This window comes from Trachemys scripta, chromosome 13 (assembly GCF_013100865.1).
Source record: "Trachemys scripta elegans isolate TJP31775 chromosome 13, CAS_Tse_1.0, whole genome shotgun sequence".
Taxonomy (NCBI): Eukaryota; Metazoa; Chordata; order Testudines; family Emydidae; genus Trachemys; species Trachemys scripta.
Window position 1 is genome coordinate 21,934,291 of NC_048310.1, and position 24,477 is coordinate 21,958,767.

Sequence of the window (24,477 nt, forward strand, 5' to 3'; positions counted from 1 at the left end):
AGGGCTGGGGATTTGGGGAAGGAGTGGCGTTGAGGCGGGGCCAGGGATGGGGTAATTAAATAGGGGGGGGGTACCCGAAATTGTTTTTGCTTTGGGAGGCAAAAATCCTAGAGCCAGCCCTGGTTGATATCCTGGACGGGCTCCTATTTTTAATGCCAACAGATCCTGTTTGGCAGCGGCATCAAACCTGGGACCTCAGGAGCTTAATGCATGAGCTTCTACTACATGAGCTAAAAGACTCATCTTTCTGAGGCCTGGTCTGCACTAGGAAGGGGGATCGATCTAAGTTACGAAACTTCAGCTACGTGAATAATGTAGTTGAAGTCGACGTACTTAGATCTACTTACCACGATGTCTTTGCGGTAAGTTGACTGCTGACGCTCCCCCCTCGACTCCACCTATGCTTCTTGATCTGGTGGAGTACCGGAGTCGACGGGAGAGCGCTTGGCAGTCGATTTATCGCGTCTTCACTAGACGCGATAAATCAATCCCCGCTGGATCGATCACTCCAGAGATAAGTGTAGACATGCCCTTAGTCAAGTCTATAGCAGACTCTTCAATCTATAAACTAGCTGATCTAGGTGCTAGTAGAATGTGACAGAGTGCCACACCCAACAGGCGTGGGTTACACATGCTATATATGTAACGAACCATTTGTGACTATTATTTGAGTTAGTAGAAACAAATCTAATTTGGTAACTACCTACAGTATTTTTATACAATCCTTAAGAAGATTCCTAAGGACCTTCAACATTTAAGAGTCTCAGGTGCCTATAAACTTTATATGGAACATCTTAAACATATTGGGCGTGATTCACCAGTGTTTTAACCCACTTTCACATCAGTATTTCCATCAGTGGTTACGCTGATGTAAAACTGGAGTAACACAGTGGTGAATCCAACCCAATATCACTTACACTGTGCCTCATTCAATAACATGGGCCTGATTGTGAGCTCATGGTTTTAGAGTGGTGTAACTAAATTCACTTAAATGGAATTATTCCTGATTTACATCACTGTGAGATCAGACCCCATTTGTTTAACATGTCTTAGCATGTAAGGTAACTTTCACTATATGCCAAATAGCTTTTGCACTAGCACCCATTATTTATGCTTGATGCAAAGACTGCTGAGGTTTATAAGCAAGTAAATATTCTAGGAATTTGACCAACCTGCAAAGGACAGAGAGTGGAGGAGTCAAGCACTAGTGTGAAAACAGTGAATGCGATGCCTTGAATGGCGTGGGATCCTTTGGTCAGACTGGATCTAGAAAGCTGTGATATTCTCCCCTTTCATCCCACACCCTAGTTATTATCAGTTATTTACACTTTTCTTAAAGAAACCAAGACACTGAAGGGTTAAAGATTTTATTCTAATATATATCTCTTTTTGTTATACCACACTGTCAAATATTTCATATTGCTGATGTTTATATATTATTTAGGCTTAATCTATTTGAAAATTTCTAGGTACTGTTGAACATGTGAGGAACTCTGATGTTCTAAGAAACTTGGCAGTTGCCCCAGAGAAGCCTGAAATTCCTATTTATAGGCTGTTTATCACTGTTACTCTTTTTTTAATCTAATGTCTATGTACTGTTCCTGAAATTCTGATCCACCCAAAAATTAATCCCTAAAGTCTTCTAAGGGAATCTAATTATTTAATTAATGATGAAAGGTTGTTGCTACTGTTACTAAAATAATATGTTTCACAGATATTACAAAATGTTCATTTAACAACATTTGAGAAAAATCACCAAGTTGGAATATTGTACTCTTTAAAATTGTGATTGTCTAGCTGAGGAAGATGATCAACATCAATAGGTTGGCTATGCGCTAAAGATATATTACCAGTCTAGTATAATAACAGAAGAAGAGGACTTAACTGTGTATTTTAAAGACGTGTCTAACTCCAGGAAATAGTTTTTGATCAGCAAAAGTTTCATTTCCAAGAACTGTAAGGTTTAATTTCAAACAGTAGGTGGCTCACAAAGACTTTTTCCTTATATTCCTATAGTCTATCTTACACAAGCATTCGCATGACCCTTATCATCCTTATAAAAGTACTACTGTATTCTGTAACAATAGCCAAAAAATTGCAGCAGCACTATGGCAGGCTCCAGTGTTATGGCCTATTATGGCTCCATCCTGTAGTACTTTATTGATGGAGCATATAGAAGAATTCCTTGTTTCCTAATGAGACACTGCCAGTCATTTATGACCCAAAATAATGGTTTTCTAAAAACAATATTTTACAGAATTTAAAATAAATAGAAATAACTCCATGGTTTTCTCCTAAATTCCAGTAGAAACATTTTTTAACAAATAAACATGTCCTTGCAGTGTTGACAACCTAACCATCGCAGAATTTTGCCATTTCATGAAAAACTACATATTAAACGATCGAGAAATTAATTACAAACAAAAGCAAAATTGACCAGTGCATTCAGCACTCATTCTGAGAGAAATTAAATAAAGTCACATAAATGAAAGTAAATTAAATTATTAAAATTCCTTCACTTTTAATAATCTATGGGGATATTTGTAACATAGTAATGTGTTTTATTTAAAAAATATATCATTAATCAATCAGCATTTGGTCACTGTTACTCATATCAGGCCTGATCCAAAGCCCTTTGAAGTCAATGGAAAAAATTTCCATTTTATTACACTTATGAGAAATTCCATTCAAGTCAATAATTGCAATGTAGGGTTCTACTCAACCTGAATAAGGGTAGCAGAATTGGGCCCTTAATGAGTATATTTTGGAAACATTAAAAATGAAATTGTTTTTATATGTAATCAATTTCATTTTTAATGACAAATGCAAAATAAGATATTAAAAATATTTTACTTTAAAAATATTAAGGAAAAGACTGTTTGAGGGTGTGAGGGATGGAATGTAAGGATCAGGGGGGAAGCTTTTCCAGACTGGAAAAGAGAGAAGTGAGGAATGGAAAATCTTTCTAAACCAATTCTTTGTGAGCACTTCCATGTTTGAAGTGATGTGTATATATATATATATTGTAGGCTTTTCTGACTGCATCCCTCTTTGGGTTCAACACTGATCATCCTGAAATAATAATGAAAATTCTCAGATGCTTACCCTATTGATACCATCAGATCAGCACAGCATATTTCAACACTTTTATACTAGTTATACTTTTAAGGCCTGACACAGAGCTCCCTGAAGTCAATGAAAAGGTCCTGTTGATTTCAGTGGGCCCTGGATCAGGACCTTAGGTCTTAAGCCAGCAAAGCACTCAATGAATGAATATGAATAACTTTCCACACCCGAGAAATACCATTAAAATCAACATTAAAATTTGCTATCTTTGTGCTATCACTTGTAAAGATCCACCATTATGGGCAAGGTGCCAATTGTTGCCAGTAGTATCATCTAAAATTCCCTTGAGCAGTATTTTAAATAAGAGACTGATATCCCTCCATCTCCCCATCCTTTGACTGGTACCTGATTTTCTAATAAATATCTGCAATAAAACTGCTTTATCATGCTCACAGTTAAACAAAAGTATAGTTTTAGAGCACCCAGTCCTCTTTACTTTGGCCCCAAAGCTTCTCTTTATATTGTTGTAGCTCATTCTCTGTCTATATGTCTTGGTCCTGTATTTGTATGCATCAAGAGCAGCTGTGGTTAATGAGCTGGTGCACAATAGGGTCAATAAAACATATGTAGTGTGCATTGTTAGCACATATATAAAAGTGATTAGCAACCTATAGATTAAAACAGAACTGGCTTTTTAAAAAAAATTTGGATCTTAATACTATCTGTAATAACTCAGCAGTCTTCTGTAATACTATTGAATGTATCTGTAAAATTTCTACAAGCTGGATTTCAGAGTCACTTATTCATTGTGTTAATTAATGACAAATGTAGAATAAATTGTCTTGTGTTCCTTTCCTATGAATTTTTATTCTTACTTTATTTCAGATTCAAACTGGAATTTAATTTGAACAGAACATTGTAACTGCATTAACACAGTCAAGAATCATCATTTTTAGACCAACTGAACAGGTTAAGCGACTCTGTGATAACAGAGGTGAGGGTTACCCTTGTTCATTATCTGTGTTTGCAGCTGAATATTGCATGTTCTGTTCTCAAGCACTGACATTCCTAAACTCCCATGTAAATCACTGAACCATAAGTAATATGGGTTAGACAATCTAGGAATTTCTTACTGAGCTAAAGCAAAGCAAATGTGTAATTTGTAGTCACTAGTAGTATTGTTTTAAGTAACAAACTTAGATTTTCCCATTTTCACTAAAGCTGTTAATTTAAGGGTTTCAGCTTTCCTTCTAAATGAGATAGGGTAGTTTACCTTTGATCTCATGCAACTGAATTGCTGATTTAAAAAAAGATCTTAGATGCTACTTCTTTGGAATTTGACAATGGAGATGTTGAAGTGTGGATCTACCAAAATGGGATATGTAAAAAATGGCACATTCTTACTCAACAGATCTCCCTATATATACTGAATCATATCTGCCTAGTTTAGTGACAAAAAATAAATTTTTTCTTTTACTCCCTTCAGAAGTAACACAGCTCTGGGAGAGTGAACTAGATTCTATACCTTCTTTTGCCTGTTTAACAGAATTCTAACATTTACTTACATATTGGAACTGCATGGGATCTCGTTCTCCTTTCACGTAAGACCTGTTCACGCTAGCTAGATGAATTTTAAAAATGTGTTAGCTAACATGTTTTAATTAACATGTTTCAAATCCGTAGCATAGAAAGAGCAAGTTTTAGGTGAACACCAGGCTTCAACTCAGCCAGCTAGTACATGCTAAAATTCAACTTGTCTACATTAGAATTTTAGAATGTGTAATGTGGAACACAATGGAGGTGAGGAATGTTTGAAGAGGACATAGCATGTTTAACTGGGAATGGATTCCTTAGTCCCAGTCTGTAGCAGCCAGTGCTCATCTGCTGCACATCTGTTTCCATGGCATATGGACAGAAGTAGTGAACATAAACTGCTATTCCCCACCGCCATATGCATTTTTGTAGGACAAGAGATCTGTACAATTTGTGGACCTACTGGCCACATTCTGCCTCACCATGCTTTTTCATGATATATAATGGCCTGCAGAATCTTCTTTGCTCCACCACTGCTTTTCATTCTCCCTGCCTGTGCAGCAGAACAACAGTAATTCTACAGGGCTACAGTTTTTGCTGTAACCCCTCCCCGAGCCTCAGGATTTCAGCCATAGGATTCAGTTCCTAAATTACAGGAGATTATTATAGCCACTCTGACTAAGTCATTATATATAGTAATTTGAGTTCTTTGGGCGTTTTCATTACAATTATATAATCCAGTTTTTATATCTCAGCTAAATAACTTGCTTCAAAATGGAATTTGGCATACAATTTCTGAGCTCAAGAACAAAGAATTGCTAAATATGTAGATGCTATATATAGGTAACTTCATCCATTCCTCACTCAGGCAAAACTTCCATTGAAGTCAATGGGAATTTTGACTAAGACAGACTTAGTCGTGGGTGTAGATTTGCCTCTGTGTGTGTGTGTGTGTGTGTGTGTGTGTGTGTATTCAAAATGTTTGAGTATTTTTAACTTCTGAAGGCTTTAAAATGGTAGTTAGCTAAGTTAAGATATGAATATACATTTGTATTACTCAAAAGCTGCATTGATTTAAAACATGCAAATGAGCTAATTACTGTAAACCTGACATTTTCTAGCAGTGTATATGGGATTTTATTCTTTATTATTCACTAAACCTGGATATTTGCAATGATAATTGTTGTGTCATTCAGTTTGACACACATGCTAATTCAGATCTACAGTACAAAGCACCTTCCCAAATAAGCACACACAAATGTTCAGCACTGTCACGTTGTTCAGAGTTATTTAAACAGCCATTAACTTCAAGAGAGAGTTGAAATAAATCTGAACTAATTACTGTTTTGTTTCCTTCTCTGGGAATTCAGGAAATTGGAAGCAACTAATGCTTTATGGCTGTTTGGCAGAAATTTTGAGGAGGTCTTTTTCTCATTGAAGCACACAGGATGTCTCAACCTTTTGACCTGTCCAGCACAAATGTTGTCCTGCAGAATCATTTGTGTCCAGTGCTGTACAAGGCAAAGGTGAAGTGGAGACTCCATTCTAATATCTCTCTCTGTATTTTCATGCAGATCATTGAGATAAGGAGCCAACCACTAACTCTACATGTTCACACCAAGCATTTTTTCCCCATTTTCGATTTCAGTCCAGTACACTACTTGAGTTGTATTAGTAATTATATTCTTTAACCATAAGCATGGAAGCTTAAAAGGAGAGCCATATTAAAGTTCTTGACTTGGATTAATTCATCATACATGATGCTCATACATGGCATAGATTTCTATCCATCTGTTAGAGCAGTGATTCTTAACCTACTTACCACTGTGGGGCGCATATGCAGCTCTTATGTGTGATGTGGGCTGCATCCGCACAATAATGTACTAGCTGTATGGCCCTGAGGATGTCACATGGGCTGCTGTTATGTGCTGATTGGGCCACAAGCAGCCCATGGGCAGCAGGTTGAGAACCACTGTGTTAGAGTGTCTACAGATGAGGTGATTGTCAGTTTTGAAAGGACAGAGTTTCCAAGCATAGAAGGTCAGTCTGTGTAAAAGCTCAATTTTCCATTTCCATTTTCTTTATTACTTGCTATATCACATTATTATCACCTGCTTCCATAGGCTTAATCTCAAACAATTGTACATTAACACATCAAACAAAGACTTTCTCTTGGCTTCCTCCTTTCATTCTGTATCACTGCTGGGCTATCTGCCTATGGCAGTGGAAAGGCATAAGCACCTTAGCTAGAAAGAGTTACAATAATCTATTAATAGTGTTGGTTGCAGAGAGACTCCCTTGTTGTGACTGCAATTTTATGAAGTTTTATCTGTCTCACATGTGCATCTTTTTCATGCTGAAAGTAAATCATGTTTTTCTGGACAGAGAAGAAGCCATGCATTAAGATGTTAAGTGTATTTTTCATAATTCTTAGAGCCTCTGTATTGGCTATACATATCCACATGACATTTGTAATCTCTTGTGAGGGTTTTTAGCAGGGGAAAGTGACATTACTTGTGTGTTCCAAATGACCCTCTCAAACGCAGTTCCTCAGCAGAGGATCTTTACAGACACTCAAGGATGCTGTATGCTACAAGGATCAGCAAAACATGGGTCCTAGATACTAGAGTGATGGGAGCAATGCAAATGGCATAGATAAGTTTATGGAGGGGATGGTATGATGGGATAGCCTAATTCTGGCAATTAATGGATCTTTATTAGCGGTAAATATGTCCAATGGCCTGTGATAGGATGTTAGATGGGGTGGGATCTGAGTTACTACAGAGAACTCTTTCCTGGGTGCTGGCTGGTGAGTCTTGTCCACATGCTCAGGGTTTAGGTGATTGCCATATTTGGGGTCAGGAAGGAATTTTCCTCCAGGGCAGATTGGCAGAGGCCCTGGAGGTTTTTCACCTTCCTCTGCAGCATGGGGCACGGGTCACTTGCTGGAGGATTCTCTGCACTTTGAGGTCTTTAAACCACGATTTGAGGACTTCAATAATTCAGACATAGGTTAGGGGTTTGTTACAGGAGTGGGTGGGTGAGATTCTGTGGCCTGCGTTGTGCAGGAGGTCAGACTAGGTGATCATAATGGTCCTTTCTGACCTTAAAGTCTATGAGATAAATTTGACAGACATTTTGGTTAAGTTACTTGTCTGTACTAATCCACTTTATATTTTCTAAACACAGTTGCAGAGACAGAGGAAGTCTGCAATGGGATCTCTGCCACTTCTGGTGGTTCCAGAGTGCTAGGAGCAGTAGATTAGGTGCATAATCATCATGAGGATGAGGAAATGTATAAGAATTATAAACTGCTGTCATAGGCAGATCATTGCATATGGCTACCATAAAATGTATACTGCATTCTGTGACTATGTGCACATTATGCATAAGAGCCACCTGTTTTCCTTTCTGAGCATCCACCAGCATCTACCAAGTTATGCTTTGAGTACTTGTAGTGACCCATCAGGCATGGAGAGGGAGGGGAGAGTGAGATCTGTGAAAGGTTTATTTGTTGCTGCAAGTTTCACAACATAGTAGTCAAGAAATCACTTTCCCTTGGGAAGGAAATGAATAAGCAGACCTGGTTTGGAGCCTGCATTGACCATGCTTCTCTAAGAGGTGGATTTCAGAGGAGATTGTAAAACATAGTGACTTCCAAAATAAAAGATACTACTCAGTTACAGTATCCCCCTCACCAACTCCTTTCCCCCTTATGTTTCAAGAGTACTAGTGGGATAGATTGTATCTATTGCTATGAAAATCACTAAGTTCGTAAAGTACTTCTTTTTATATAATGTGCCAGTCAATAACTATCTAAGCATAAGGGCAACGGAGACCTGATCTACTCTACAAACTTAGGTTGATGGAAGCCACACTACTACTACTACACTACTAGGTCCCTTCTGCCAACCTAACTCACCTGTAACAGCAACTTAATTACTCCACCTCCACAAGAGGCATAGTACTTAATTCGATGTTGATGAGGCAGTGTGGACACAGCGTTATGTAAGTGGACTGAATTGGCCTTCAGGAGATGTCCCACAATGCTCAGTTGTGACCTCTCTGGTGAGAGCATTCAAATCTGCTGCACAGCAGCCAGGTATACAGGAAACAGCTCCTCCCCTGTTCAACCCCAGGAACTTTGGAATTCCCATTTCCTGTATGATCAGCATGGAGAGCTCGCCAGCCTAGCTGATCATGGTGACTCAATGCCCCAAAGGTGCTCCAGCCTGGAGTACACAGGGGGTGGTGGACCTTATTGGTCTGTGGGGAGAAAAATCTGTGCAGGCACAGCTCTGATTCAATAGAAGAAATACAGACATCTATCCAAAGACTGTGTGAGGCATGGGGGACAAGGGCTACAGTAGGGACACGCAGCAGTGCTGCATGAAAATCAAAGAACTTTGGAGGCGTACCAGAAGACAAGGGGGGCGAACAGTAATTCTGGTTCTGCACCACAGACATGCCGCTTCTACAATGAGCTGCATATGATTATTGGTGGCATCCCCACCACTACCCCCAAATGCAGCATGGACACCTCCCATGAGTCTGAGTCCTGGGCCACCTCACACAACAACAAGGTGGGCATTCTAGATGAGGAATGATTTAGGTGCATTAGGAGGAGAAGAAAGGGAGACAGGCAAGTAGGGGATCCATTCTCCCTGAGAACCAGGAGCTGGTTTTATCCCCGGAGCCTAGCTGGTCGCAGGACAGCATGATGTCCAAGCGTGATGCTGGGGAAGGCACCTCTGGTGTGTATGAAATTCCAAACAAATTGTAGAGGTTACATGCTCTTATATTTTATGTTTAATCTGAAGAAAAAGTGAGGTGCTGTGGGGTATCTGCTTCCCAGTGGCTGCTCCAGCTACACAGAGGTACTCCCTGGAAAAGACTGGTTATGTGCACAGGGATGCCCTGGCAATCCTCCATGGAGATCTCTAGGAAACTTTCATAGAGGTACTCTGCATCCTTTGCAGAAGGTTTCTGGGGAGGGCTGTCTTATTTCTTCCATCACTGTAGGATACTTCCCCATGCCACTCCAATATTAACTCTACTGGCATCATTGTGGTACACAGCCTTGCAGCATAAGGACCAGGTCTGTACCCAGACACTTGCAGCATCTGCTCCCTTGCCTCCTTTGTTACTCTTAGGAGACTGATATCACATAGGAGAAATGGCAGAAGTTTTCATTACAAGTGTTCATACTGCAAACAATAGAGCATGTGATCCACTACCCATGGTGACTTCCAGGTCCCTCAGCCACACTTTTCCTAACATGCTGGTGGTTTGGTTGACAGGAATTGATGTTGACCTCAGATTCTGCAAGTCCAGGGCTACTACTACCAGCAGCATTAAGGGAAGGAGGGATGGACTTCTTGTGTTCTCTCATGGCCTCAACCCCCGACCCATCCACACCAAGTTGGACAAAGACAGCAATTTGGGAGGCTTAATGCTGGTCCCTGGTCTCAAAGCAATGTCCATGTTTCTAGGGGGAGAGGGCATTGTCCACCTGTGCTCCCAATGCAGGTTTGCCACAAGTTGCAGAACAAGACCCATCGCCCATGCCGCAAGACCATACTCACCATGGCTGGAACAGCAAACCAGTTCATTGAATAGCTAGGGATTCTGAGCATGTTCTGGCTTGCACTTGAGTGTAATAAGGGGAGTGTTTTTTAAATAGCAACCTTGCACTAGACCCAGGGAATGCGCTGACAATGGTTGCCTTGTACTTTTCATGCCTTATAGTGGAAAGCTTGGCCTTTGGCACATCCTCCACACCGGCTGAGAGGCTTTTGCAGATTAGAAGGCAAAAAAAGAGGACGCATGATGACGTTCACTGAGATAACAAACACCTCTAACAGCTGAGATGGAGTTAAGAACTTAGAAGATTTCATTGTCTGAAAAACTGGACATGGACTTGGAGAGCATCCCAGAAGCATGAGCGTGTCATGCAGGAAGAGATGCTTCAGATTATGAAGGGCCAATCAGTTATGTTGAGGCATCTGGCTGAACTTCAAGAACAGCAGCTTGAGGCTAGACTCCCTCTGCAGCCCCTGTCTGCAAGCATCGCCCTGTTCCCAATCCCCCTCTCCCAAATGTTCCTGGAGGTGATGGTAGGGAGGTGCAATATCCCTTTCACTCAGCACCAGGAAAGGATACCAAGAACAAAAGGCGGCCATTCAAAGACATTTGATGGTCAAGACTACGGTACTTTTGACAGACAAGCAGACATGTTTTCTCCCCTTCCAATTTTATCACACTGTTTACTCAAGGTTAAATTATTTTCCTGTTTATTCAGTTTCTGTGTGTGCAATAAAAGTAAAAGTTTCAAGAATGAAATGCTTTTTATTGTTTCCAGTCATAGGAGTTTGGGGAGGGAGGTACAGGAAAACTGATGCAACATCGGGATGGTATGGGAAGGCACAACGCAGATAAGCAGCACATATTACTGTGGCTCATTACTGAAATGTTTTTCAAAGCCTCCTGGAGACTCAGAGCTCCTTCCTGGGCTCTTCTTATTGACCTGGTAAATGGCTGCTCAAAATTAGCTGCCAACCTATCTGCCTCCATACCCCAGCCCTATGGAAACTTCTCTCCCTTTTCCTCACAGGTATTATGGACCACACTGCAGGCAGCGATAACTATGGCAATATTGCTTTCACTGAGGTATATTCCACCACCATTCTGCCCTTGCTCAGCCTGTTGTTGAACTGCTCCTTATTGCTGTCCAGGTGGCTGGTATATGGCTTCATAAGCCATGGGAGCAAGGGCTAGGCTGGGTCTCCCAGGATCACTATTGGCATTTCAACATAATCAGTGGTTATTTTGTGATCTGGAAAGAAAGTCCCTAATTGCAGCTTTCTGAACAGACTTGTGTTCGTAAAGATGCGTGTCTCATGCACCTTTTCTAACCATCCCATGTTGATGTGAGTGAAACACTATCTGTGATCCACCAGCACTTGCAAAACCATTTAAAAGTATCCCTTATGGTTTATGTATTCTTTGGCAAGGTGGTTTGGTGTCAAGATAGGGATATGCATGCCATCTATCACCCCACTGCAGTTAGTAACCTCATCATTGCAAAACCATCCACTATGTCCTGCATGTTGCCCAGAGTCATGACCCTTCTTAGCAGAAGTTGATTAATGGCCTTGCACACTTGGATCCCAACAGCTCCCACAGTGGATTTACCAACTCTGACTTGATTCCCCACTGACCAATAGCAGTCTGGCATTGTAAACTCCAGAAAGTGATTGCCACTCGCTTCTCCACTGTCAGAGCCAGTTTCATTTTAGTGTTGCTACTCTTCAGGTCTGGGGAAAGCCCTGCACAAAGTTCCTGAAAAGTGGCCTTTTGTATTCAAAAGTTCTGCAGCTACTGTGGATCCATAGCTGCATAATGATGTGATCCCACCAGTCAGAGCTTCTTTCCTGGGACCAAAAATGACGCTCCACCTTGTTCAGCTGCTGCATGACTGCCAGCAGCTATCGGGAATTGTTTTGTTCTATGGCTTGCAGCAGGGCTGCTTGCATGACATCTCAATGTTCTGCGTGGCGGTGACTGCTTTGGCTCTGGAAATACTGCAGGGTAAGGAACGAGGTGTTTATAAGGCTCACAACAAGAATGTACAGTTGAGCATGGTCCATGCTTCTCGGGCTATGGCTTACATGTGGATAAGCCAGGCTTTCGAAAAAAAGGCACGAGAACGTATGCGTTGTTTGCCATATCAGGGTAGGGAGGGAGGGAGGGAAGAAACTGTATCATGGGAGGCCAAAGCCATGTTCCCATTCCCTCCTATGACAATGTTTTGGTCCCATGAGGCATTGCAAGCCCTTCCCCAAACCCCGTGTGGCTAGATGCACTGTGGGTTAGCTACCCATGGTGCACTGCTCTGTGCATTGATGCAAGCGCTGCTAGTGAGGACGTACTCCACTGACACAATGAGCGTGGTATGGACACACATATTGACTTAATTACTGCAGCAGCTGGATGTCAACTTACATTAAGTCAACTTAATTTTGCAGTGTAGACATGCTCTAAATCAGGGGTAGGCAACCTATGGCACAGGTGCCGAAGGCAGTACGTGAGCTGATTTTCAGTGGCACTCACACTGCCTGGGTCCTGGCCACCGGTCCGGGGAGCTCTGTATTTTAATTGAATTTTAAATGAAGCTTCTTAAACAGTTTAAAAACCTTATTTACTTCACATACAACAATAGTTTATTTATATTATAGACTTATAGAAAGAGACCTTTTAAAAACGTTAAAATGTATTACTGGCACATGAAACCTTAAATTAGAGTGAATAAATGAAGACTTGGCACAGCACTTCTGAAAGGTTGCCGACCCCTGCTCTAAATGATCAAACAATACAGCCACACAAACTGGTTGCCCCTAACCTTTGCCCCAAAATCTCACACAATAAACCTCCTGATTAATTAAAAGCCAGATTTAAGAGATGTGTCCTGCACAACATCCTAAATGTTTTCAATATTTTTATTTATAAATGCTATTTATGTCTCCAGTGACCAGTACCTGGAAGGAGGTGTTAGTTTGCTCAAGTTAGCTCATCTGTGAAAGTGGATTCAGAGGACTATCTATGGTTGGGTTATTCATTCTTTAATACTTTTTCGTGGCTAAAGTAACTCTACTGACCCTGGTTCTTATCAATGCCTCTTAAACATTTGATTTTGACCTGGACCAAAACAACACATGATCACTTAAGAAAGGAGACCTGCTATGACATTCCTGTGCATAGATAACTGAGGGCTTGGGGAGGGCATTAGGGATTGTAATAATAAAAGAAACACTATGTTTGGAATAGAAGCTCTTTTATCTCTATTATTAAAAGAGGACACATTTAGCTATGGTACAAAATTACTCATTACAATGATATTCAACAACAATTATTATATTTATTTATTTTTAACTCTAGCCCCCACAAATAAAAACATTTGCCTGTGTCCCTGCCGTAGGAACTTGTGTGCTAGATCTGGTAGATCAATGATATACCCGTTAGAACTTCCTTAGGTCACTTTTGGTGTCTTTCATATGTTCATAGGTTTTAAGGCCAACAGGGACCACTGCATAACAGAGCACACAGAATGTCATCCATTCCCTCCTGCAATGGAGGAAATTATTGTTACCCACTATTTAAAAGAAAACTATCAAGTTGAATAATAAGTTGAACAAAAGCTAATAACTACAAGACAGCAAATAGGTCTGTGTTCTTAGCCTTCTCTTGATTTCTCTGCTGCTATTGCCCTTACAGGCTATAATGAAAAGACAGAAATTCTCTTTCTGTTTTCTTTTTTCTGAGTTCTCTGCCTCAAGTACAGCCAGTTCTTCAGGGCACTACTCTGGCTCTGGCTTTATCATCCTTATAAGAGTGAGAAGAGGCTTATCTTCCCTGTGTTGGGTTGAGTCAGTCTATAGATCATTCAACTACCCTTTGCACTCCACCTGAAGAGGTCATTCCCAGACCATTGAAAATAATCTCTCATTAGTCCCCTGTCTGCCCAGCTCCTTGTTTTGCCTAATATGTGATATTCCAGGACAAAACATAATATGATCCTCTTCACAGCCTTAGGATCCCAGGAAATACATTACGTTCCAAATTCTGCTATTGTTACTTGAGCAACTCTTCCATTGAAGTCACTAGGGCCTAGATCCTCAAAGGTACTTAAGTGCCTACCTCCCATTGAAATCAACTTAAATACCTTTTAGGATCTGCACCTGGGAGTCTTGCTTGAGCAATGTGTGCAGAATTTAGCTGTTTTTTCAGAAGATTCCTAAATTATCTACTATCACTTTGGCCTTTATCTTCTTTCCTTTTAGATATATCACAACGTGACCTTAATGTATCAATGAAAGCAAATGTATAGGCTGTCTAAGCATTAATTCTCTGGTTTCTAAATGTACAAAAATATTACATAAATGGAGTTGTCTTGATTTCATTTCTGAGAACACAGATGCATCTCAATTTAAATCCATTAATCTCATTTCATTCCTATTTGGGACTTTTGTTCTTTTCCTCTTTGGTCTCCATTAACCTAGTTAATCTCATCATCCTTCCTTCTTCTCAATAAACACTTTTCAGTAGAATCAGAGATTGCTCATTGCACTCTTTGTCATGTAAATTCATCCTGTCTGTATTTTAGTCATGGCATTTCATCAGCAGGCATCACTATGGGAAATCAATGAGTATATCTACGAAACTTCTAGTACCCTCACTGTGAGAAAATATCTTTAGCTTTGGCTATAAAACTTACGTGGAATTGATGATATCCTTCAGAAGCAGGAAAAGGGGATGCATGCGTGCTAGTGCTAGTAGTTGCAGTGGGACAGCTGTGCACGTCTCAATATACTGCCCAGCATGTGCTCATGAAAAACTTGAGCATACAATATTTTCTTGGATCGGAAAGATATGTGGTAATTTATGATTAATAGACCAGAGTTTGGAATTCACAGGAACATGAAGGCAAATTTATTCTTTTGAGAGGAGTATAGGAGGCCATAAATTAACTTAAGGGAAAACAAGTTAACAGCAAACTTTTACCAGCTCACAAGTTACCTCTGCAAGATCTCTTTTTTCCCTAAGGTGCAAACTCCAGCTGTAATGATTGACAAGTGGTGACTTCTACGAAATGTGCAAGCAATATAATCTGAATAATGAAACACAGAAGTACTTATTACATTGCCTCAAAAATATTCTTGCTTTCCTAAATATGTTGACATGTCAAAATATAACATTGATGTACTGTAAAATATATAGCTAAGTTTGTAATGGAATGTTTGTCAATGTTAATACAGGAATTACAGTGAATTTTTTTTTTAAACAAAGGAGAAATATTTTAAAAAGAGTAGCTCCCCATAGTTCAAAACAATACATGGAACATGGAGTAAAAAAAAATGAGGCTGACTTTGCAAGTAATTTTGGCCATTTGCTGTCCCAGAGGTAGGACATGTTGTTCTGACTTAAATGGTGAGTAGGCCTTGGGCTATCCTATCTTTCTGTGCAGGGCTGAATTTAACCCATTAGTAAATTAATCCTCATAGTAACCTGATGAGTTAGGTCCATATTATTATCATCCCCATTTTTAAGATGGAGAAATTGATGCACAGGCAGCTTAAGTGACTTGTCCAAACTCACACAGCAAGTTGGTGACAGAATAAACTAGGAATAAACCTCAGATCTTCTGCCTCTCCATTTTGTGCTTTAAATGCTGGCCCAGGCACTTTCCTAATAAATATTTTATTGTTTCCTGTATTTTACTCGCTGACTTGCTTTTGGTGAGCTCATGCAATGTCTCTACTAGTATATCAGTTCGGTCCAGGCATCCTGTCTCAGGAGAAAAGACTAGCACTTCTTGACATGATTGACTTGATACATAATGCACATTTTGATCTTTTTTCCTCTGTCCTCCAGGGTCCCCTAATTAAGAAGGGCAAAGCAGCTAATCAGCCAAAAAATATAAGATTGTCCCAAACATACATCTGCTGCTACAGTAACTTATACTTTTTTGATTTGTCTTCTGTGACTGTGATACCATATTATGACTGGCCAATCAGCAGGTGACACCTTGGAACAAATTACAAACAACAGGAATGTGGGCTGCATCAAGCAGGGAAAAGCTGAAGTGCAATTTAAAATGCCAGGAAACTAGATGGGCAGAGATAGATAACTTTAGCACTGGGGTTAACAGTAGCTAGACACAGAGAGTGAAATCTTGGGTGTGTTGAAATGAGTGGCAAAAATCCCATTGATTTCAACAGGGTCAGGATTTCATCCTAAAGGCAACAATCAGCTGTTGGCAGAGACACATTTTTCATGTGTCTGTTAAAGGTGTATTGTCAGTCAGTTCTAAGAACCCTCTCCAATCTTTGAATATTACCACCTGCTCAGTGAATTCTCAGGTCTGTCAATAGCCTCATTGATAAGAAACCTCTTTCACTAAGAGTTTGTCTTCATGTTCTGCAAAAGAAGGCCAAAGTTAAGTGTAACATGGATGAACCAGAATTTTGGGATAAACATTCATATATACCTCTATTGATATTTCCTAATTTTTGGCACCTTGGGTATCAGACCAGAAGCTTGCTCTATTAAAGTTCCAGTGAGTAGTCAAACCAAGGCACTTTGTGCGTGAAATGGAGTGCTGGACAGAGAAAGATAATTCCATTTCATGGAGGGTTTTGATATTTTGAAATCTGGTTTCATTCCAATTAGGACTAAACACCAAAATTTAGAAAACCTCCACCAAAAGGAATGGAGCCACAGACCCTGGGAGCCCCCTTGACACTAAGGCAGTCCACCTGGGAGGCTACCCTGGAGCCTGAAAGCCTTGGCATCCCATACTCCTGGAGGAATTCTGCGTCACTGCGTATGCACAGAATTCATGTCCCCCACAGATTTCTTTGCTTCCCTGCAGAAAAATGACTTCTGATGGGGAAGCAAAGGGAAGCCGCAAGAGTGGTCATGTGCCCCTCCCCAGCAACACAGGCAGGTTGGTTTAGGCACCCGAAGTAGCCACTAGAGACGTAAATCACCACCCAAGGGGGGGCTGTGCAGTCATGTGTGTGTGAGAGAGAGAGACACTCTGTCCCTCTCACTCACAATTGTAGTACTCTTGGCCTGGAGGGCCAGGACTTCGGGGTGTTTCTGAGGAGGTAGGCATGGGACAGGCACTGTCCCCTCAGGCAGAGCAGAATGTATCAGCCTGCCTGCTTAGTGAATTGTACCCATTCTCTTTGTGAATTCCCCCAGGAGTATAAAACATGTGCAAAAGTTTTAAGGCTCCTTTAAATTGCCAGAGTGGTGTAAAGGACAATATGGCCTTATAAATGCTTATGGTGCTTTAGTGATTAGAACTGTTTTGGACTAAAGTTTTGGACTGAAAAAATGTCTTATCAGAATGTGCTCCGTGAACTGTTTGCTACTGACCTTTCTGGAGATGGTCAGTAGGCAATATAAATTGTGAGTTTGATTTCCCAGCCTTCACTTGCTCTTCAGTTGCCTATGATGCAACACTGAGCATATGGCTGCATATATTTGTTGACTAATAACTAGAAATAAAGGGTCAAACCGAGTTACATTACTGTTAAGCAAGGGGGTTTGGGGATTTCCTCCAGTGCTCCCCACTCCCATTCTCCATCTATTGTTTTGTAGTTTAAATAAATTACCAAAATAATTGAAACCAGAGTGATCATATTTGACAAATAAAATATGCAGAATTGTGCAGAATTTTATAATATTGTGTGCAGAATTTTTAATTTGTTTGCTGTCTAATTTTTATTTTTTTGGCACAGAATTCCCCCAGGAGTAGTCCCAACTGCCCACCCCATGGGCTGCTGAGGAGCTGGGCAGGTGAGCTGGCAGGGAACTAGGTGTACCTATTTTACTGGAATTTTTCTGACCAGTTCCAGTGAGATGGAGAGAATTTAGGATCCTGAATCATGCTTGAGTTCCAGAGAAACTTCGCAGGCAAAACAACAGGTATCAGAACTTTTGGAATATAATGCTCATAAATAAGAAAAGTACTAAGGAGGCATTCCATCTTACCTGACTTCTGCATGTGTATGAACAACTGAATAGCACCACATTAATGAGGTTTTCTGACAGAATTATGATTCATTATATTTTGTGTACTGAATATAGAACAGGCAGCTTAACTCTCACATAAAAAATTTGTTAAGGCAGTTACAGGAATGGAACATATTTTCCAATAAATCAGATTTTAGAGGGTAGTAGGAAGTTGTCTGTTGAAGTCATGATTTTGAGAGAAGTTAAATTAAATCCTGTTCCCCATCAGTCACAAATAAGCCAAAATTCTTATTGATATAAAACACTTGACAGTAAGAAGCCTTTATCGTTTTAAAACCTTTCATTGAAAAATCTTCAAACTATCCAGTGAGAATAATTAATGGAAAGGTGATGCGGTATTACAGTGAATCCTGTAAATAACAATGTACTAGCCCTATAGAGGAAATAGAACACACAATTAAAGTATTATTCAAAGAGCATTCATTACTGATCTCAAACCATTTTTACACCTGTTTAACTCTATTGTCCCAGTGTAGTTACTCCTCCTTAACACAGATGTAAGAACAAGATCAATGAGAAGTATATTCATTTATCCAGACTAATTTGCTTCTAATATTTGTTCTTATTGCTACCTTCTCAGACTTGCATACAAGGCTTATGGAATTATGCCATGTACCCATGCTTAAAAGCAGAAGGATCCTTCCAGCCACCCATAATAAACTTGAGCAAAATTGTTAGGAAGCGGTCTTAAAGCTTTTTTAATTCTATCAGTTCTTTAGGTTGAGAGAAAGTGTTCAAGTCTTAGCAAAGGCTTGGCAGAAAGTGTTTTTTTAACTATTTTCACCACTAGATTCCAAGAAAAAAATTGCGAAATGTACCAAGAAATCTGCATAAAGAGATGGCAAGGATTAGACAACAGCAGCTGTACTTCTGAATAAATAAAGTTCTGTTTGCAAAATTATACAGGCAAAGATTATCACTTGTACTTGCATTTGAGCAAATGGAGGTACAAATATTAATAAAAATGACAATATACTATCTAAAATAACACAGGAAATATATTTTGCCACCCTGGACTAGATCATGCCCTGCATGGTGCCAAGCTGATTGTGAGGTATGGGGTGAGAAAGGGGGTATATCACTGTATGCAGCAGGGCAGAACCTCCCCCTACAGTTTAACATAGTGCTATGATGACTCATAAGGCCACAAATACAGTGCACTGGATTGAGATCTCAAGAATTCCATGTACATAAATTAAGGACCAAATTTTCAAAAGTGACCTTTGATTTTTGGTGTCCATATTTAGACACCTGAGGCACAGTTTTCAGAGGTGCATGGCTTCCACAGATGCTCTGCAACTCTGATAATTATGTTTTATGTGTTTATAGTTTGGCACCACATTTAAAGTCACTTTGAAAATTGCCTGTAGGGATGGTTGTTCAATGTGTTTCTGTTCTAGAGGATATGCTTTGATGTTATATGTGACAATTTGGGAAATCTGTCTATGTACAATTTATGAATTCTTTTTGAGATTATAAATTCTCGGTATGTTTATGCCCTGTGTTGTATTCTTGCATCATTATTCCTGTGCTAAGGAGAAGAGGAATGGTCCTGGGTGTCGGCCTCTGAAGTAGATGGCTATTAAGGGTAATCAACAACTGAATACACGTTGCACTAGCAGAAGTGATGTGGTCTATAAAACATGCACCAAGCAAGAAGGGGTTAAAGAACCGCTTTAGGCTCAGGCAGCCTGGCCATGCCATGTCTTTGAGGAATGTCAATCTTGGAAGAGCTGTCTTGAAAGGGAGAAACCCGGTTCAGAACGGCCTAGCCCTATGAGGTGGATAGACCTCTCTGCACTAGCTACCAGGTGGGAGACACCAGTAAGAGAGGGCTGACTTGTCTAAATCGGGGGACTAATTAGGGAAAAGGGGCCAACTGAAGGAAAAGCTGAATGAGGCCGTACAGCCTGAATGATCCAGGCTGTAAATCCAGCTCCATGGAGAAGAGGTGTCTTGAGGGGAGAGACTGAGGCTGCTTGAACCGCAACTTCAGCTCCAGGAGGAGTATTGGGGCGTCCAGAAGGATAGTTTGAAATACACCCTCGCTACTGAGGGAGAGACTGAGACCAGCTTTGCAGAAGTTCCTTACTAGTCAGCTGGAAAGAAACTGAGGAGCCACAAATCCGCGGCAGGGTTCAAAGAGCTGGGGAATATGCCTTTTACCTTTTAGAGAGAGAATTTTTACTAATAAAATAGTTCTCCCTTCAAGCCATTGTTTCCCACTTACAGAGTACTGGGCCTATCTGAAATCCATTTTAATTTTCTGATTGCATTCTCTACTTTTTTGATGGTTTTTTGTTTCTGATTTACAATCATAAATACATAACTTGGTTCTGAATAAATTCAGCATGGCTACTTAATTTGGCAGCTCCAGCATATTTTACATATTTGAGTTATGTAAGGATTGGGTTAAAAGGACTAGAGCTTTCAAATGTCCTCTGGGTCCAGAAATCTTTTGGTAACTTTGATCATAAACATGGTTTTAGTGAATAGAGATTAATGGCATTTCATAAATATGTAGACATTTTAAAGATTACTACACATGTTATTCTTAAAGGATGAGAAATGTTTGGAGAAAATAACAATAGAATGCGTCTGTGAATTGTCTCTGTGGTGAGAACTCTAACATTACAATGCAATATTTATCTCAATTTGCTTTATCTTTCGGGATGTTCTTTATTTTTTCATGAGTTGGAGAGGTGAGGAATTTAACAAATGGATCTTTGGCATGTTTTGCATTTTTAAATGAACTTTTGGCTGTATAGTTTATTGGCTCATTCCTACTCCTATTGCCATTGACCTCAAAAGGAGAAGGATAAACATCTACGGAACAATTTATAAAATAATTCTGAGTAATTATGATTGTAATTAAATATCTTCAAATTGTCAGACTTCATATTTTTCCTGATTTTTGAAATAAATCTCTGCCAAATATCACATTTCTTTAATTAAAACCAATTTGCAGTGTTTTACAAATAAAATGATGAGTGATAAATAAAAGATAACTTTAAAATGGAAAATGAGATTTAAGGGATTAAACTATCTCACACAAAAACAGGCAAAAAAAATTTGTAGGGCCAGTGTTTTCCTCTCTTCCACAAGTGCAGGTGAGCCAAATCTCATGGATTTGGATGGGGGAGACAATAAAGGGGAAGAGCCATGTGATAGGGCACTATTAGTAGCACCTTAGTCACTGATGTTGCTACAGTATGAAGTAGGTTGCAGGCTCAGCTATGAGTAATTAAACATTTTCTGTTGGGGAATTATGAGCACCTTGATGGTAATCAGTAGGTAAATGTAGTAATTTGAGAATATAAGTAGAAGGAATAGGAAGGAAGGGGTAGATCAGAAGGTGAGACTAGGTTGAGGACTGAAAGTTGTGTGGAAGCCTGTTATGCTTTATAAGGAAAAAATAAATAAATACACATGGTGGAAAGGTAACAACGAGGTGTGTGTTTATGAGTGTGAGGCCACATGAAATGGCCAGGTAGTGAAGTACATTGAGTAGAGACAGGTGCCTTGTGACAAGCTAGCTCTACAGTATGCTCCTATTTTCCCTTCAAACTCCCAAGAAACCCTTCCATGAGGATCTAGAGCCATTGGTGGGGCGGGTCAGTATGTAGGATCTGGTCACTGAGGATTTATACCTATCCAAATTTGTGGGATAAGTGCAAATTACTATAGATCAGTCTACATTAATTTGTTCCCTCTTCACAGATGGACAACCTTTGAATGAGTCTCCAGGAACAACTGTCATTAGAAGAGGTGCCACTACGAATAGATCTTGGGTTGCATGATCTGGCCCTCTGAGAATAACATCTCATGGTATTGTTAATTCAGCCTTTAATCCAAGATATAACTTGGAAGTGTGAAGGCATGTGCAAATGTTTTTTAAAAAGAGTATTGAGATTTTTGTTAACTTCAGCAAAGATTTAAATTTGATTTAAGGAATAGATGAAAGTTTGAGCTATTCATTATTTTATCCTAAATAAGTAGCTCATCCCTTCATTACAATCCAGAAGCATGAACAGATTGCGTTAGCTTCTGAACCCATCACAATTTCAATGTATTTTTAAAAAAATGATCTTGCTCCCTCCTTGTGGTCTTCTGAAGGAAAGATCTCCTGCAGGCACTTGGTAGGAGATTTTTGGTGTCTGCCATCTATGTCCAATTCCAGCAGTAATAATAATGATTGATTTGTGATCCCTAATATTGCTATGGTTATGCCCCTCTCCTCAACTACCATCTGGAGGCTTTCTCTATTGACAAATGAATGGAGTAGAAAAACCTTAACTAGAGAATGTGAAATCTTTATCAGGCGCTGCTGCTATGAACTCCATTCACATGAACTGAGTACAGAAGACCTCTAGATGGTGCTGTGAGGGGGTCTTAAGCATGGCAATACTAGGTTATGACAAATAATGCACTATTATTGATGATGGAACCTGAAAGTGTCACTGCGAGTGAGTTTATTCTTTTGGGGGGCTAAGCTCACTGATCAGAAGAGGCAGAATCTGGCAGGGATGTGTGTCATTACCTGGAGTACTCCTTTATCTACAGCAGTGCAGCTTTGTTATGAGGTAGTTAATGAGTGCCTTAGCAGCCTCCTGTAGTCACATGATTTATAGCCCCCTAAGACTATAAGTTAGTTTAGTGCATATTTGAATACTAAAAGAAACTAAAGTCTGATATAGATGTGGGAAATATCACTTTATACACCACTCAGCCAAAATGAATATTTAAATTAAATATTCAGCAACTTGTTCCTCAGAGTTTCAAACTCACTGCTGTTCAGTTGTTAGTCTTGAACTAAAAGACTGAAAACTGGCAGTGTAAATACATGCATATTCAGAGTTATATTATGTGACAATGAGACCAATCAGAAGAGCTTTTTGAACTCGGTGCTTAATTTCTTTTTTGCTTTGAGATTTCTCCACTAATGTAGTCTGTCTCCAGGCTGGCAAGCACAGAGAGCTTGAAAAACAAAAGAGGAAAGAAAGCCTGTTGGTCAGGTGGGATTTTTCTAAGGTTCCTCTCTCTGAGGCATGCTCTACACTAGAAAAATGACCTATTGCTGACAATGCATGCAGTTGAACATGGTGTAGCTGCAAGTGTAAACAAAAAAAAAACTGTATTCAGCACCATTTCTGTACACTTTGTTTTTGGTTTTAATTTGAACTAAACCATGCTGAACACTAGTTCAGCTCTAGTGATGTGATTTCCTAATGTAGACCAGGCTTCCGGAACTAAGAAAGGCAGCGGATGTGGTGGACCTCTGCTCTTTAGAAGTGTGCCAGCCACAGAGAGCCTGTCCAGGGGCAATCCATTCAACTTCTAAATTGAAGAGCACTTATCCTAAAAGGCTAATCCTTACCCAGTCCTATTTTACGGGCATTTCTTTTTAGGTGTGTGGGAAAGTCTGTATGATTAAAAATGTCCCTGATGCCTCAAATATTTGTCCCAGCCAGGGATCCTGCTCATGGTGCCACTTGACAAGTGGGGGATTCCCATGGTTGGGAGTGGAGTCCCAAGTCCTAGCCCACAGCGGGGATGGAGATGTGACCTGTAGATCTCTGTGGGGCTCCTCCCTAGCCAGCCCCATGTCTTCCTCCCTCCCCACTTTCTAATCCCTAGTTTTCTGAGAAGGGCAGCTGATGGAGTCCTGCTCCTCTAAACTTCCTTTGTTTTGCTGAAGAGTTCTCTGAACCACAGGAAGTTAATCATATCTAGTGGCTTCATTAGTCTCGAAGCTATGCTTCGTGTGGGACTCTGCCAGCCAGTTTTCCCTCTCCCTGTTCCTGGTATGGGGTGAGACGTGGGAGAGAAGGGAGACTGCTGAGCTGTAATATTGGCAGCCCCTGGGTCTGACTGGACTTTCCAAGGTTGCTGGAAGAGAAACTCTTCTGCAACAAATCAAAGGAAGTTTGTCATGGTCTCTAATTGGCTACTATTGTGAGACCAAGTGGTAGATGGTGCATGAATGAAAAAGGACATGGAGACATTTATAGAGATAATATATTAATACATAAAGCTAATTACTGTTCAATATATTACACACTCTGGGCTAAGTACTGCTCTCATTTATACCATTGTAAATGCAGAATAAGTCAACAAACTTCAGACCCTGAATTTACAACTGTGTAACTGGGAGCATTATCTGTTCCTCTGACTGATATACAGTATAAAGAGAAATACATTAAAAACATTTTTTTGGTTAAAACTGGAAAAAATTGTTCTTAAATTAATGTTTCAGAATGAAATGAGTAAGGACTT

The 24,477-nt window shown here is 40.0% G+C and overlaps 1 protein-coding gene across 1 annotated transcript in view; it reads left to right on the top strand.

The window, feature by feature from the left end:
- The window catches only part of LOC117886513 (neural-cadherin-like), a 146,435-nt gene that overhangs the window by 9,478 nt on the left and 112,480 nt on the right, over positions 1 to 24,477 (top strand). The window contains exons 3-5 of the mRNA XM_034788385.1: positions 3,952 to 4,060; positions 17,907 to 18,093; positions 21,922 to 22,029. The gene's annotated coding sequence lies outside the window, so the exon portion shown is untranslated. The remainder of the gene's footprint in view (positions 1 to 3,951; positions 4,061 to 17,906; positions 18,094 to 21,921; positions 22,030 to 24,477) is intronic.